This window comes from Simochromis diagramma, unplaced genomic scaffold (assembly GCF_900408965.1).
Source record: "Simochromis diagramma unplaced genomic scaffold, fSimDia1.1 OVJJ01000514.1, whole genome shotgun sequence".
NCBI lineage: Eukaryota > Metazoa > Chordata > Actinopteri > Cichliformes > Cichlidae > Simochromis > Simochromis diagramma.
In genome coordinates this window covers 700,770-717,557 of record NW_024387346.1, presented here as the reverse complement: position 1 = coordinate 717,557, position 16,788 = coordinate 700,770, and positions in this window count along the sequence as shown.

Genomic DNA, 16,788 nt, shown 5'->3' with positions numbered 1-16,788 from the left:
TTTAATCCCAATTATTTTGTATATCTCAAGGGCCACCTCCCCCCAATATGGCTGGATCCTTGGGCAGGCCCAGAAGACATGAAAATGGTTTGCCATGGGGGTTCCACAACCTCTCCAACATAGGCCCTGGCTCTGTGAGCCTGTTTGCCGAGCTGTGAGTTTAGGAGTGATAAAGAATCTCACTGCATTCTTCCAACCAAACTCTCTTAAGGACCTTGAATTTGCAGTGGTAGCCTGAGACTCACATATTCCCCACCAGCTGTCCTCTGAAATTAGTGAGCCTGATTCCCTCTCCCATTTCTGCTTAATGTACAACGTAGAGTGATTTTTAGAGGCTTGTATACTACCGTATATTTTTGAGACCATCTTTTTAGAGACCTTTCTCTTGTATGCCTCTTGAAAGATATGAATTAGGTCGTATTCGTTTTCATCTCTGATTAGTAATGTCTTGTTGTAATAGTCTCTAACCTGCAAGTATCTAAAGAAGTCCTGCTTTGCCAGTCCGTATGTATCTGAGATGGTTTCATAGCTTTGGAATCCCCCATTTGTTGCTAGTGAACAAAAAGAAGTAATTCCTCTCAGAGACCACTGTTTAAAGGTCCCATCCAGCCTGGCAGGCACAAACTCCGGGTCATAAGCTATCCAATTCAAGGTCCTAGCCTGTTTTTCTATTTGTAGTTTCCCCACTACCCTGAACCATAGTTTCAGGGTGAACCGGGTCAAATGGTTCAAATCTTTGTAAAATTTTTCAGCTTGGTTCTTATTTCCTAAAAGTGACTGTAATGGGAAGTCTAATTGTGTAATTTCCATATTTTTCCATTTAGCTTCATAGTTTGGGGAGCACCAGTTTACCAGGGGCTTCAGTTGTGCGGCGTAGTAGTAATCTTGTAAGCACGGCAAAGCTCTCCCTCCCTTCTCTTTTTTCAGTTGCAGCGTTTTGTACTGGACCCTCGGTCGTCTGCTGTTCCAGATGAACCGTGAGATCCATCTGTCCCACTCGTCAAATTGTTTTTGGGGTATCTCCAGGGCTAGTGACTGGAAGAGATAGAGAATTCGAGGCAGAACGTTCATTTTAATTATTTCTATTCTATTACTCATATCCAATGGGAGGAGAGACCACCGAGTTAGGTCAGATTTGATCTCTTTGTTGAGGGGGCAATAATTAATTTCATAGAGTCTAGACATGTCTTTCGTTAGGTTTACTCCCAAGTATTTTATTGTGGGAGAGTCCCATTTGAAGTTAAATTTCTTCACAGTTTCCGGTCGAGGTGTATAATTGAACGTAAGGGATTGAGTTTTTTGAATATTTAGTTTATAGCCAGAGTAGTGATTGTAGGCTTTTAGTAAGGTCATCAATTGGAACAAACTAGATTCAGGATTTGTAATAAAAAGAAGAACATCATCCGCGAACATACAAGTCTTGTGTTCTTCACCCCTGATCATTATTCCTTGTATTTCAGAGTTTTCTCTAATAGCCTGAGCCAGAGGCTCAATGTACAAGGCAAACAGGGACGGGCTCAAGGGACAGCCCTGGCGTGTCCCTCGCTTCAAAGTAATATTTTGAGACAGGTGCCCATTAATCCTGATCCTGGCTGTTGGGGAGTGATACAGTGCTTCGATACATTTAATGAAGCCATCTTTGAATCCGAATCTTGCTAGTACCCTAAATAGATATTCCCAACCCACCGAGTCGAATGCCTTTTCGGCGTCTAGGCTGACCAACATTGCACTAATATTTCCTGATGTTATATGATCCATCACTTGTAGCGTTCTCCTCAGGTTGTCCTGGGTCTGTCTATTTGAGACAAAGCCTGTCTGATCTAAGTCTATCAGCTCCGGGATAATTGATTCCAGTCTCTTAGCTAATATTGAAGCAAATAATTTATAGTCCACGTTAAGGATAGAGATTGGCCTATACGAGCTGCATTCTTTTTTATCTTTGCCGTCTTTTGGGATAATTGAGATAACTGCTTCTCTCCAAGATTGTGGGGCTACTCCTGTTCTTAGTGTATGATTAAAGCAATTAAGCAGCACTGGTGTTAGTTGTGTCCTAAATGCTTTATACCATTCGGACGGATAACCGTCTGTGCCTGGTGCCTTATTCGCCTTCAGCCTGGAAATGGCTTTATGCAGCTCTTCAGCAGTTATCTCAGCCATGAGTTTTTTATCCTGCAATTCTCCTATAGATGGTAGGTCTAATGAGTTTAGAAAGGCTTCCATCATTGTATTCTCTACTAGGGGAGGTTGGGTATATAGGTCTTTGTAATACTGTTCAAATGCCCGTTGAATATCCTCCTGTTTACTGCAAATAATTTGTGACTCAGGGTTCCTGATTTTATGAATTCTATTCTTTTCCTGTTGTTTTCGCAGCCTCCACGACAGAAGCTTCAGCGCCCTAGGTCCCGTCTCATAATACTTTTGTTTTGTAAATTTGAGCTTTTTTTCTATTTCCTCGTCGTAAATGCTGTTTAAATCTTGTTTAATTTTGTTCATCCTCACCAATATCTGGGGGTCTTTTTGGACAATATGTCTAGACTCTAGCGATTTCAACTCCCCCTGTAGCTTCTCAAGTCTTTTCTGCTTTTCTTTTTTCCTGTGAGCTGTGAGGGCAATAATCTTACCTCTAATGACAACTTTTGCTGCGTCCCATAGAGTATTTGGAGATACCTCGCCATTGTCATTATTTAGTAGATAAGTTTCAAATTCCTGCTGGATTTGTGTTTGTGCTGATTTCTCATTCAGAATACTGGTATTGAGTCTCCAAAGTGTATTTGTCCGCTGTTTAGCGCGGCGCAGGGTTAGATACACCTGAATGATCAGATAAATCTCTGACCCCGATTTTACATTCCTCGACCTTATGCCAGTCTGATTTGTACATAAAAAAATAGTCAATACGAGTATATACTGAATGGCACGCAGAGTAATAGGTAAACTGTTTATCCCCTGGATGAGAGGTTCTCCACACATCAATCAGACCCAATTCTGTAAGCATGTGTTGGACCATGATAGCATTTGAATTTTTCTTTTGCTGGTGGTTGGATGAGTCTAGTTTTGGCTGGAGTTGAACATTAAGGTCTCCACCAAAAATCAAAACTCCCCGTGTTTCCAAGACCGCTAAATCAAGTAGCTTCTTATAGAAGGATTTGGTGCTTCCTGGCGGGGCATATACATTAAATAATGTTACTTCCTCCTCTTCTAATTTACCCTTTACCAAAACGAACCTCCCGTCTTTGTCCTTTATCTCTGAATACAATTCAAAATTAACAGCATTGGGGATCAATATGGCTACTCCTCTTTTGCGGCCTGATTTATGAGACGAGTAGTAGGTATGCTGGAATCCAAGTTTTTTCAATTTTTCATGTTCTAAAGAAGATAAATGTGTCTCCTGCCAAAAAATTACATGCAGCTTCTCACGTTTCATTTTGGCTATTATTTTGCCCCTTTTAATCGGATTATGTAGCCCATTAACGTTCAACGTGATTATTTTACTTTCCGGGTGATGCATACAACTTTTTCAGGCTGTGGTCCCTTGTGCAACATCACCCATGCCGACCAGAACATAAACAAGAACAAAAAAAAAGTAATCCCAAAAAACAAAATCAAAGACTTCCAAGTCCAAAGTTCAGGTGGAACCTCGAGTTGAGAGGAAATCCTCGGTCCAGACGAGGGCCTCCCTCCAGTGTCAGGGAAGATACCCAGCACCAGTATCATTGTTTTATTACGTCCGAATTGCCCAACCGGTACAAAGTTCCTTCTTTAACAAGCTTAGGGAGTAACTACAAAAAAAGACTCTTCACAGGATGTGCGGAGAGCAGAGCTACAGATGTGATTTGAACATCCAAAAGCCTGAATATATTCGACCCAGATAATAATAAAAGTAAAATAATCACTGTAGTTAGGGTCATATATGGGATACGAGATGAACTGGTAGAAATAGTAACGATAAGAATCTCCCCCCCCCCCCTTAGATATAGAGTTCAGCTTAAACTGTCATGTGCAGAACAGATTTCGAGTTATTGGTAGATTTGCTGAGGAGTAATATTTCAACCTCCTCTCTGCATGAGAGCAGGATACCTCACTGCAAAGCTCCAGAGGGGATGTGGAGACCCTCTTGTTTTCACTCGCAGGAGTCGGATGTTACCGGAGGGGCCCGGTGGAAGCTCCGTAGTTTCTCTCTTATCCTCCGCCGATCCACCGCCTTTCTGCTGCGATCTGCGCCGGCCCTCTCCCACGTTGCTGGTCTCTGCTGTTTCAGCGCCGTGGGGCCTGGTTCCTTGATTTCATCCAGGCAGAATCCTCTCTTCTTCAGGTCTTCGGCTGCCTCTGTCGCGTTCTCGTAGAGTTTGGTGCCGCTATCGAAAAACACCCTCAGCTTCGCTGGATGTGGCGTTTGGAAGCGGAGTCCCTTGGCTTTGAGCACTCTCAGGATCCCCACGTACGCCTTTCTTTTCCTAAGGATGTCTGGGGGGTAATCTTGATCAAAGTAAAGCCTTTTCCCGTCATAGCGGACATCCTTCTTTCTCCACGCTGAATGCAGTACCATCTCTTTTATTCTGTACTCCAGAAAGCACAGCACCAGTGATCTAGGCGGAGCGCCTTCTTGGGGCTTTGGGGCGAGCGCCCGGTGGCAGCGCTGGATTCCGAGGTTTGTTTCCGCAACCGGCGGGCCGATTTGAGCCCTTATCAGCTTCGTTACAAACTCTATTAGATCCGGGCCCTCTGATCCCTCCGGTACCCCATGTATGCGGAGATTATTCCGGCGTGAGCGTGCTTCTAGTTCGGTCAGCTTTGCTCTCAGGGTCTCCTGGCTCTCCATCATGAGTGCGAGTGCCTCCTTAACCTCCGTGTCCCATTCTTCAATCTCGGCTATCCTCTGTTCTGCCTCCTCTACCCTTGCTGTGGTAGCCGCTAGCTCCTTTGTAGTTTCTTGAAGTTTCTTGTTAATTTCTCCTTTAAACTCATTCAGTTCCTTTTTCATATCGTCGCGGAAAGAAAGTCGAAACTCACTCATTTCACTTTTAAGGTCCGATCTCAGAGCCCGGATCTCATCGTAGATAGCTAGCATGGAGGGACTAGCTTCGCCATTATTCACCTCTCCGCTGCGAGTTTCCTCGGCTAACTCTCCCTTTTCCCGTCCCGAGCTTGGCTTGTTAGCTTTTTTTGTTTATCCCCATCCATGTCAAGTTTAGGTACTGTTCTTTATGTCTGAATATTCTTCCAAGGGGATTATTTCCACCCGGCGGGGAGCCGAAACTTTCAGGCAGCCATTCGCTACCGCGCCAAAACCGGAAGTCAGTCTCTGTCTCAAACTTGACCCAGACAACAAAGTAAAGCTATTTTTCAGCTACGAGCCCGACACGAACCCGACGTATTAGCCAGAGGTCCCTTTACTACGGTTCGGAGCCGCGGACCTTCAGTAATAGTAATAAATCACACAGCAGTAGTACATTCATGTAGTTGTAAAAAGCATGATAATATATTAAGTAATCCAAAGTATTCAGAATATGTTACTGTCATTGAGTAACGTAACGGAATATGTTACAAAATACATTTTGGGGCATGTATTCTGTAATCTGTAGTGGAATAAAATTTAAAAGTAACCTTCCCAACACTGTTCGTAAATAAAACCAGAATCCAATGATTTGCAAACAAGAGAACATATATGACATATCAAATGTTTAAGCTGAGTCAGTGTGCCATTTTAAGAAAAATAAAAGCTCATTTTGACTTTGATGGCAGCACCTGGTTTAAAAATAGTTGAGACGGGGCAACAAAAGCCAGGAAAAGTAGGTAGTGCTAAAAAGAAGGTTAGGTTAAACAGCATCAGATCAGTAACATGACCGGAGTGTAAAACGAGCGTTTCAGAGCGGCAGAGCTTCTCAGAAGCAAAGGTGGATGGAGGTTTACCAATCTGCAAAAACCTGCCTGTACAAATTATGAACAATTCAGAATAATATTCTTCAACATAAAATTGTCTGTGTGTGAAGGGGACAAGTCTGACAATCAGTATTGGATGTCTGTGATCTTTGGGCCCTCAGATGGAGCTGAAGTGAAAACAGATTTGTCATGAAATTCGCTGCATTAGCCCCAAAACACACCCAGAAATCACCCGCTATGAACACTATGTTTCAGTCGCGAACGAAACGGCTCTTAGAGCCGGGTCTTTGAAGTGAACGACGCGAGCCTACTCCTTATTGGGACCCATGGGTTTTTTTTTTCTTTCTCTCACCCTCTCTCACTTTTTTTCCGCTTCACTCCGCACACGAGCCTTGTGCTTTGCGCTGGGAAGACGGGGGAGGGGTGGTAGTTACACTGGCAGTAGCACAGGAACAGAGCAGGAGGGAAAGAGAGAGAAAGAGAGCCAGGGACAACAACGTCACATTAGAAAGGTATAGTAATCATCTACAACTATTTTCAGTTGCAGATGATAAAGGATTCAGAAAGTTTATTCATGCAGGCCCATATGACAGAGAATATACATCTTCTCTTCCTTTGGAATTTGAATGTGCTTTGTCTCTAGGGGCCACCATATATATTTATATATAAACACATATAAATAAAACCACGGGTTTTTTTACATTAGTAATTCTTTTTGTGCATAATTTTATATTATTGTTAATAATAAATTAATTAAAGCAACAAAACAACCTGAAGAGCCGGTTGGGAGCCGAAAGAGCCGGTTCTCTAAAAAGAGCCGGAAATCCCATCACTAGTGAACACAGTTCACTGTACCATCCACAAATACAGGCTGAAGCTCTACCGCGCAGAGAAGAAGCCATACGTGAACATGATCCAGAAACACCACCATCTCCTTTGTGCCAAAGCTCATTTAAAATTAAGTGACGTAAAGTAATTAGTCAAACTGAAATTTCAAATTCTTTTATGGGAAACACTGATGACTCCATAAAGAGGGACCATAAGGTTTATTATCAGCACACAGTTCAAAAGCCAGCATCTGGTATGGTGTGTCAGTGCCTGACAGATTGTACATGTAGAAAGGCATGATATGTGCTGAAAAAATAACGGCTCCCTCTTGTTAAATCATGAATTTGCTGTGATTAACCAAATTTGTTGGAAAATTCTACCAGCCACACTGAGGCCTGATTACTGCCAGAGCTGCTGAATCAAGAAATCATCTGACAAAGTGAAGCAGGTTAAAAGTTCTCAAAAAGCAACGCTTGATGTCACGATCTAAAACTCAAGAACAGCTGAGAAAGAAAGTCAGTGACACCAGTCTGAAAAGAGTTACAGAGCCAGTTCCAAGGCTTGTGGGAGAAAACTTGGAACATTGGTCAACCTTCTGGGGAGTCGCCAGCCTACCAAAGCACATCAACAACTCATCCTGGAGGGTTGCAAAAGACCCCAGAACACCATCTAAAGAACTGCAGACCTCACATGCCTCAGTTAAGGTCAGAGTTCGTGATTCAGCAATAAGAAAGACAGAGGGCAAAAATGGTAACGTTCTAAGGAGAAAACCACCGCTCACCAAAAAAGAACACAAAGGCTCATCTCACACTTGTGTGTTGCCTCCTTCAATGGCCAGTGAGAGTTTGGGGAAGATATTTTGTGCACTTATGAGACAAAAGTTGAACTTTTTGTAAGGTTTTAGTCCCGTTATATATGACTTTTTGTAACTGATGGAACCATGAATTCTGCTCTCTACCAGAATATCCTGAATTTTATGCCCTGAAGCTCAAACACACATGAGTTATGTATGAGTTATGGTGGTGGTGTAATGGTGTGGGGGATGTTTTCTTGCTATACTCTGCAGTACCAAGTGAGCATTAAGTCCCACAGCATTCCTAAAAATTGTTGCTGATCATGTCACTCCCTTTATGGCCACACCTGTCTTCTAAGCAAGATAATGTCAAATCATCTCAAACTGGTTTCTTTAACATGGCAATAAATTGGAAACATCTGGGTCCACACCTCAAAGCCCGTACGGCCCTGATGAGGGCCAGGCAACGTTGCTGAGAAAGCGAAAGAACTGACACACACACATGTTTCACTGACAAGTGGGTAATTAACTTACTGGTTTTGGAAACTATAACCAAGGGCACTGTTGAGAGAGCATGTTTAAACCCAAATGCATTCAAGCAAATAATATAATCCAAAAGGCTGGAACACAACTGGGGAAACCAGGAGGCAGACAACTGGAAGAGAGACTGACAAACCAACAAAGTTTGAGGGTGAGATGGAACTAGATATACACTGGGGGACAATGGAGACAGAGACAAAGGTGGCACCATGAAAGCAGCAGAGGAATTAGACATATTGTCTAATGAATAAATGCTTGAACAAATCCTACAACCTTGCATGAATGTGAACAAAAGTTCCTGGTAATCATCTGAGTGCTGTGAAGGCAACAGGCTTCAGTGTAATGACAAGTGGAAAAGAAAGAAAGAAAGAAAGAAAGAAAGAAAGAAAGAAAGAAAGAAAGAAAGAAAGAAAGAAAGAAAAGGAAAAATAAACTTGCTCTGGGAACAATGTGTGCAAAAATGGCAGTGAACGCTCTGACCAGGTGGTGGAGCTATAGGACAAGTCAGTGGATCACGAGACATTCATTTTCATCATCTGGAAACTGGGTGTTTGTGCACAAATTTGTTGCAGTTGCACTGCAAATTTGTTGCAGTGTTTTATTATTGCTGTTTTGATATTTCATTTCCAGGTGGTTGACAGAGCAGCTGACACTTGAGCCAGCACGGTAGCGTGGCTGGAAATATTCTGGCCGCTTTCTTCGTGACAATGTCACAATAAACAGAAAGCAGTCAGCAGCCAAATTACTCATAAAAGGACTCAATAACAGATGGATAAGTGTTTAGGACTTTCATTTAGTGAAATTTTAGGCCTCTAGCTTCTCGACTGGAATTCTCTGTAGAGTGTGTGTTTGCATAAACCAAATACCATCAAGATCTCAGCAGGACCCCAGGAGAGCTGAGGCTCAGAGAGTAGTGCTGGGGTGGAGCAACAGAGGGAAAGAGTTCATCACGCAAGAGACTAGACCAAATCTGGGCCAGAAGGAGGGCAAGAGAAAGGGTAAGAGTTTGAGGCCTAACAATACCACTTCCACTTGTCATAAATGTCATACACCACATAGACAACCTTTACTTCTAGGTTTCGCAATACAGCCTGCTTTTTGAGACAAAACACACTGTAGCTTATCTTTTTCAGGCCAGTCTTGTCCCCTCAGTGTGTGTGTGTGTGTGTGTGTGTGTGTGTGTGTGTGTGTGTGTGTGTGTGTGTGTGTGTGTGTGTGTGTGTGCCTGCACGTCTTCATGCCAGGACTCTCTGCAGTGATAAGATGCCTTCCTCTTTTATCTCTTCAGCATTTAATTGAACCTTCCACTTTGAGCTCTTCACTGCGGGCTCCTTCAGACAAATTCAAGAATTGTAAAATCGGGATAAATCACCACAGTGCATGGATGTCAGTGCTGAGATTATTTAAAAAATTCCCTTATGAAGTGAGACACACAGAGTAGCAACTACCAATGCGTTTATTTTACTTGGAAGGAAGCATGTAAATATAGTAAACAAGAAGAAGTGCTTGTGTGAATTGATGAATGAGAAGTTGTCTAAAGTGCTCTGAGTAGAAAAGCGCTATGTAAGAACCAGTCCATTTACCAGCTTGCATACACAGTGAAAGCAAGTGCTCACAGGGCAATACTACAAGATTAATTCTTCCAACACTGTCATGGGAACAACCTTAATGCTCTTATAATTATATAGAAACAGCTACATGATGTATTCGTACATGATTGTTACTGTGCGGTGGATCACAGATAGCAGAGGAGCTACGACAAGGCCTGAGAAAAGGACAGATTAGTGGGACAGAGAGGGAAAGATTCATCCAGAGTGTACCAAAAATACTGTTGCATAGCTTTAATTTTAGAGTGTTGCATAACTTCAATAATTTTCTATTAGTGCTTCTGCTGCCTTTTTCTGTTCGGTCTCATTATGAAGTCCAGCGTTGAAGCAGTGTTTTATTATTGCAGTTGTGCGTTCTGCCACTAGATGGCAGAGAGAAACCACTAATGCAGATTCAATAGAAACCAGTAAATGTTGTCATTTAAGCACATGTCATTTTTGGATTCATTTATTTTTTTTCCCACACGTGATGCCCTCGTTTGGTGTTTTAAGAATTATTTGCATGCACACAAGACACATGGGGGGCGGTCTTGCTGTCACATTAATCCTGAACTGGGGTTAGTCATGTTGTCCCTGGGCTTCTTTTGCTGGTTGACATATGGCACTTATGTTGCTTTCATCACTCCATTCTGAGCTGTGATAGCCAGAGGCTCATCCAGTCTCGGATTGACACACCAGGCTTAGTCACTGTAACCACTTTCCAGTCCCACGCTGCAAGGCTCTGACAGCGTTTGCTTTCCAGTCTACACAAAGGTTGTGTAACTGCAGCATGCACCAGATCAGCTGCATGGGAAGTAGCAGCACCACATCTGCTGTGGGGCTGCTGTTTTTGCTTTATTTTACATAGGTGTCAATGCAGGTGTACACACGAGCACACACCCATGCTCCAGCACCTTTAGCCACACCGTCTCTCTCTTTATTAGACTATAGCTCTGCTCCTGGCTCCACTGCAGCTCGCTGTGATATGAAATCTGACACTGTCAATTTACCTCCCAATCCGTCAGACTGTGAATTGGATTCAGATGGCAATGTGGTGGGGACAGGGGACTTGGAGCTGTGGCCTTGGCAACCACTAGCCATCCATCCGCCCACATCCATATCCCAACAAGTTCCTTCAACGGTGAAATCGTTTGCAATCTTCCGTTAAATGTTCCCACTGCATGCTCGGTGTTAGATTGTTTGTTTGTGCTGGGGTATCAGGGGACGTCGGTTTCGACTCCACCATCGACTGAATGTGAGTATGAATGGTAGACTGTCTGTCTATGTTAACCCTGTGACAGTCCAGGGTGTGTCCTGCATCTGGGATAAGCCTCAGTCCCCCTGTGACCCTGATAAGAATAAATGGAAGAGAATCGAGGGATGTTATTGAATCTCTTTTAAAAGAAACCCAATCTAGATCCATTACTTTTTAGCAGCTACAGTGGGGAAAATAACTATTTGATCCACTGCTAATAAGTTCGCTCACTTACAAAGAAATGAAGGTTTCTCATTTTTATGGTAGTTTAATTTTTTTGGAGAGAGACAGACTAACAACCAGATATCCAGAAAAACACACATCAAATAAACGTATAAATTAATTTGTGTAAAATAAGAATTTGTTTTAGCCAGAATTCTGACTCCCACAGATTGGCTGTATGCCGCTATGACACACAGATCACTATCTATCAATAAATTACAAATTGAAAGTTTGATTTGAAGTTGTAGACCTGCACAAGGCTAGAATGGACTACAAGACCATCAACAAGAAGCTTGGTGAGAATGTGACAACTGTTGGTGTGATTATTTGGAAGTGAACAAATGTGGATGCCTTCCAGTGTGACAATGATCCAAAGGCAACAAAAGAGTGGCTAAAGATTGAGCATATTAAGGTGATGGAGTTGCCTAGCCAGTCTGCAGACCTCAGTCCTATAGAAAATCTCTGGAAGGAATCTCCCAGTTACCAAGCAGCAGCCAGAAAACCTAAAGGATTTAGAGAGTTTCTGTAAAGAGAAGTGGTTCAAAATCACTGTCTCCAGTTGTAAAACCTCACTGGATCGTCTGCAGCTTGTACAAAATACTACTGCAAAGCTCCTTACCAGATCCACATCACACCCCTCACACTGCACTGGCTCCCCATTAAATTCAAAATTCAAAATGGTCACTGCACCCATTTCCCATTTTTCTAACAAAATATAAAGAAATTAAGGGAGACTCAAGGAGAGTGAAAGGTACCTGGAATGCTGACTTAATTTGAACACTTCAGCTTTGAGGAAGTAATGAAGGTAAATAGGGAGATGCATTTTGTTCTGGTTTCACTGACTATCTATAATCTTAACACAAATAAATACAGCTTCCAAGAATAGGCAGAATTAGAAAGAACAACATTGTCAACGTACCCAATGTACTCGATTAGTCACAAGTCAGTCAGTCCAATTATCAATACAAAATGAATAAAGTATTTCAGTGATACAATGTTACTACAGCCTGGGATTAAGAATCCTCAGCATTCCTCTTCATAAATGGAGCAATCGTTTTAAAGTATTACATTAGCATAGCCAAAACTCCGGCTCCTCTGTGAACACAACTAACAAACACATCAGGGTTTTGCTTGCAAACAGATTCCACCACTGCTTTGTGTTTTCCTCTTCAGGGAAGCCACATAAGTATCACTTTAGATTTATGATTGAAAAAGCATCTTCGAGAGCAAAAGAGCAAAGCTTTCATAGCCAGACATGCAAAAGTGTGTTGGTGTGTGTGTGTAGTACAACAGCTTGCAGTGTGATACTGACCATCCCAAACCCTTGTGCTTTTCTCTAGGTGAATGAAATTCTTGTTTTATTAGTCTATTACTTAGACCTAATTAGCAAATATGTGTTCTCTGTGTTTCACCTTTTACAATTTATGAATGTATTCATAAACAGGTGGGTGGGCATCCTGCTCAGGGCCAGACCTGTAGCTTTGCCGACAATGACAATATCACTGAACATTGAAATAACAGAAATGAAGGGAAAGAAATTCTTTTTGTTATAGTTTATTCTTTGCATTTGAAAATACAACACACACACACACATGCACACACACACAGGCAGAAAAAATGTGAATGAATGAGACGTGTTGTATGAAGCACTTTAAATGCTCATGTAGAATAGAAAAGCACTGTATAAGAACTGGTCCATTTACCAGTTTGCGGTGTAGTGTTTTAGTGTTTCAGGATGTCCTAAAACTCGCTGAAAAGCCTTCAGCTAATCCAAAATGCTGCAGCAAGAGTACTGACAGGGACTAGAAAGAGAGAGCATATTTCTCCTGTTTTGGCTTCCCTTCATTGGCTTCCTGTTAAATTCAAAATTGAATTCAAAATCCTGCTCCTCACATACAAGGTCTTAAATAATCAGGCCCCATCTTATCTTAATGACCTTGTAGTACCATATCACCCTATTAGAGCACTTCGCTCTCACACTGCAGGCTTACTTGTTGTTCCTAGAGTATTTAAAAGTAGAATAGGAGGCAGAGCCTTCAGTTTTCAGGCCCCTCTTCTGTGGAGTTAGCGTCCAGTTTAGATTGGGAGACAGACACTATCTCTACTATTAAGATTGGGCTTAAAACTTTCCTTTTTGCTAAAGCATATAGTTAGGGCTGGACCAGGTGACCCTGAATCCTCCCTTAGTTATGCTGCAATAGACGTAGGCTCCCGGGGGATTCCCATGATGCATTGAGTTTTTCCTTTCCAGTCACCTTTCTCACTCACGTCGGGGTGGCTGTAGCTCAGGCGGTAGAGCGGATCGGAGGGTTGGTGGTTCGATTCCTGGTTTCCCCTATGCCAAATATCCTTGGGCAAGATACTAACCCCAAATTGCTCTCTGATGCATCCATCGCAGTATGAATGTGTGTGTGAATGTTAGTTAGAAAGCACTTAGAAAATGTGCTTGTGTAAATGGGTAAATGCGCAAATTGTGCAAAGTGCTTTGAGTGCTCAGAAGAGTAGAAAAGCGCTATGTAAGAACCCGTCCATTTACCATTCACTTGTCCCTAATGAAATAAATTTAGTCTAGTTACTCTGTAACTTGTCTTAGTTAAAAAAGGGTCAGAAATAACAGCAGTTTGAAAAATATAACTTGTCTCCAAGAATACCTTCTAACTGCGCTTTAGTATATTTATTAAATATTAATTAAGGAATACATTTCAACTTCAAAATCCTGAACTGCTAACCCAAAGTCATAGGGTTTCAATTTCTTTAAATACCAAACAACTACCCTTCCTTCACCGGCACCATCAAAGAACCTTGAGTCCTCAGTTAACCAGGGAACAGAGCCAACGTTGCCTCTCCTGACTTACAGAGCTGGTCTTCTATGAAATACTGGGGCCAGGATGGAGCTATCCCAGCCGGCACTGAGCCTGCGGTCTTCACCGTTCTCCTCATCTCACTCTGCTATAGGCTTTCTAACTTATTGTCCAGGGCTGGTGGGACCGACGCCAGATTTATTGCAAGATCCTCAATTGATTACAGCATCATCTCTTGTCAGACATTTCAATTTGGTTGGAAGAGGGGGAAAAAAAGAGCTTTCCAGTTGTCTGCCATCGTGATATATGGAATGTGTTTGCAGGTATGTTGTCATGCACGGAGAAAGGAAAAACTGACAAATCTGCCTCCAGGTTAGAGTAGCATTGCTGGGTTTATAACTACTTAAAGGAGTATTATTTTTAATTAAGAATATCCCACTCTGTTTGGTATGATGGATATGACTTTACTCATAAGGGAGCTGTGACAATGGATTTTATTACCAAAGGTCAGGATTCACAGCAGGGTTCACCATACATATAATAATCATAGTCCAAAGGTATCTCAGTATTCTTTTAATATTACCCAAAAAAGTGTTTGTAATATCCAGGAGCCGAGTCTGTTGCTTATTTTTACTCTAGAGTTCCACAAAGATCCCAGTACCTAGCAGGACCATTAGCCTCACAATGGCTTCTTGGTGACATTGACAGAGCACTGATGAGAATTTCCTCTGATATGGAGCCATCAGAGCCTAGTAATGATCAACATCAGTCACTCTGTCAAAGCACATAGACAAAAGAAAGTGAGTGCGACAGGAAAAGTTAGTGAGAGGTAAGATCTTTAGAAAGGTGAGAGGACAAAGGAGGTGGCAGTGCAGAAACATTTAGAGGAAGTGAAGAAGAGAAAAGGGAGAGAACTGGACTTGTTTTCTTTCTGACAGGAGGAACTTCTTCATAGTTTGGAAGGGTTTTTTTTTTTAGCTCTTACCTTAGGGTAGATAACTTCCCAGCACAAGAGAAACATCCAAACTGTAAAGAAATACTGTTTGAGGTTCAACATTTTATTTTTTTTAATATATTTTTTGTATTTTGAAAGAGAGAATTGGTTCATTATATTTAGAAAGTGTTCTGCTGGAGGAGAGTGAAAGTAAATGACACAGCTACAGGATCTCTTAAAAGGACATTTTCTGACAGGTGACACAAGAACATCAACCCAAAGCAGCAACACAGAGGGCTCTGCATCCTCTCAGCTTCCTCTGATGGTGGGTGAGAGAGTAGTCAAATCAAATTATACGAGCTCGAGAGTTTTAATTCTAGCCGCGGCTGGTACGTCACTCTCTCTAGCCCTGCAGGCCTTTCCATCAGCACTCTAAAGTGATAAATAAATGGGGTAAATAGTAAATCCACCAAAGGCTGCAGTGGGAAGGAGGAGAGGGAAGGAGAGTTGGGGGAGGCTCTCTGAGTCTTAATCCCTCGAGTGAAATAGCTGCAGCACAAGTCGTTTATTTCACTCGCACTCACTCTTGTTTTCTCTCTATATACAATACCAGCTCTACTCTCCTGTCTCCTGCACATGTAGGTAAATGGTCCATTACAGTGAAAGCAGAGAAATAAACACTCAAGTGCAAGACTTGAGGAAATCAGCAGACATTGTCATTTTCCCAGCTGGTTAAAATGTGTTCCATTTTAAATGCGTAATGCCCTTGAGGGTGGAAATAGCTAATCACAACTCATTCTAAATTAGTCTTGACAAATGGCAACCTGGCTTAATCATATCGGAACGCTAACTATGTGGAGTGTTATCAGATTATTCTACCTCAACGAAGACCCAGCGTGAGAGCTCACTTCTGCAGGGGGAAGTTGGGATTTGTGTGCGCATGCATGGAAATGCATCATTGTGCAACGACGCAAGAGCATGATCACATTCCATCTGCTCACCTGTAGAGCCAACATCACAGGGAAAGTGGGAAAGTTTCACAACAAGACCAGGAAATAATAGGAAGAACATGTCAGAGTATAGAGGCTGGGCTCTATCACCCCAGGCAAGACCCCAGGTGCAGGCTGTATAAAGATGCCCCTGAGACAATCCAGCACATAACAGCAGGGTGTAAGATGCTAGCAGGCAGGGCATACATGGAATGCCATAACCAAGTGGCATAGTGTACAGAAACATCTGTGCCGAATACGGCCTGGAAGTCCCGAGATCAACATGGGAGACGCCCCCAAGGGTGGTGGAGAATGACCAAGCTAAGATCTTGTGGGACTTCCAGATACAGAGGGACAAAATGGTGGTGGCTAACCAACCTGACATAGGTCGTGTCCAAATTCATGGGCTGCAACCTCCTGAGGACCCAGCCTTCGCAGTCTACGTGGGCCGTGTCCTCAGAAGGTCGGGTAGGCCGGAAGTAAACGGCCGTGAAATTGGACGGTCTAGCCTTCTGATTAGCGTCACCGCTGTCTCGGTGGAGTTTAATAAACTCAGCCGTCTGCTCCTTGCTATCTAAAATATAGCAGGACACTGGCGTAAATTCTCGACTGTTTCATACTTCTGTTTAATCAGTTTTCTGTTTGACGTTTAGTCAGCTGTGTAAAAACCAAGGAGGAACCCACCCAGGGGATTAATAAAGTTTTATTTTATCTAATCTAATAACTTTAATCTCAGCCAAACCGATTTACTCACGAACAAACAAAACACTGAAAAAAGCCCAACAATAACATTTTTAGGTTGTCTAAGTGACTTATATATTACGTTTAACCCGAGCAGCGAAAGTCCACGGTGATCTGAAAATGATGTGCCGGGAGTTGTGCCGATCAGTAACCCTCGAGCTCCCGGCTAGCTATCGAGCTGGTGGGTAGCAGACGTCTCCGAAAACGTCGAAGCACTTTTGC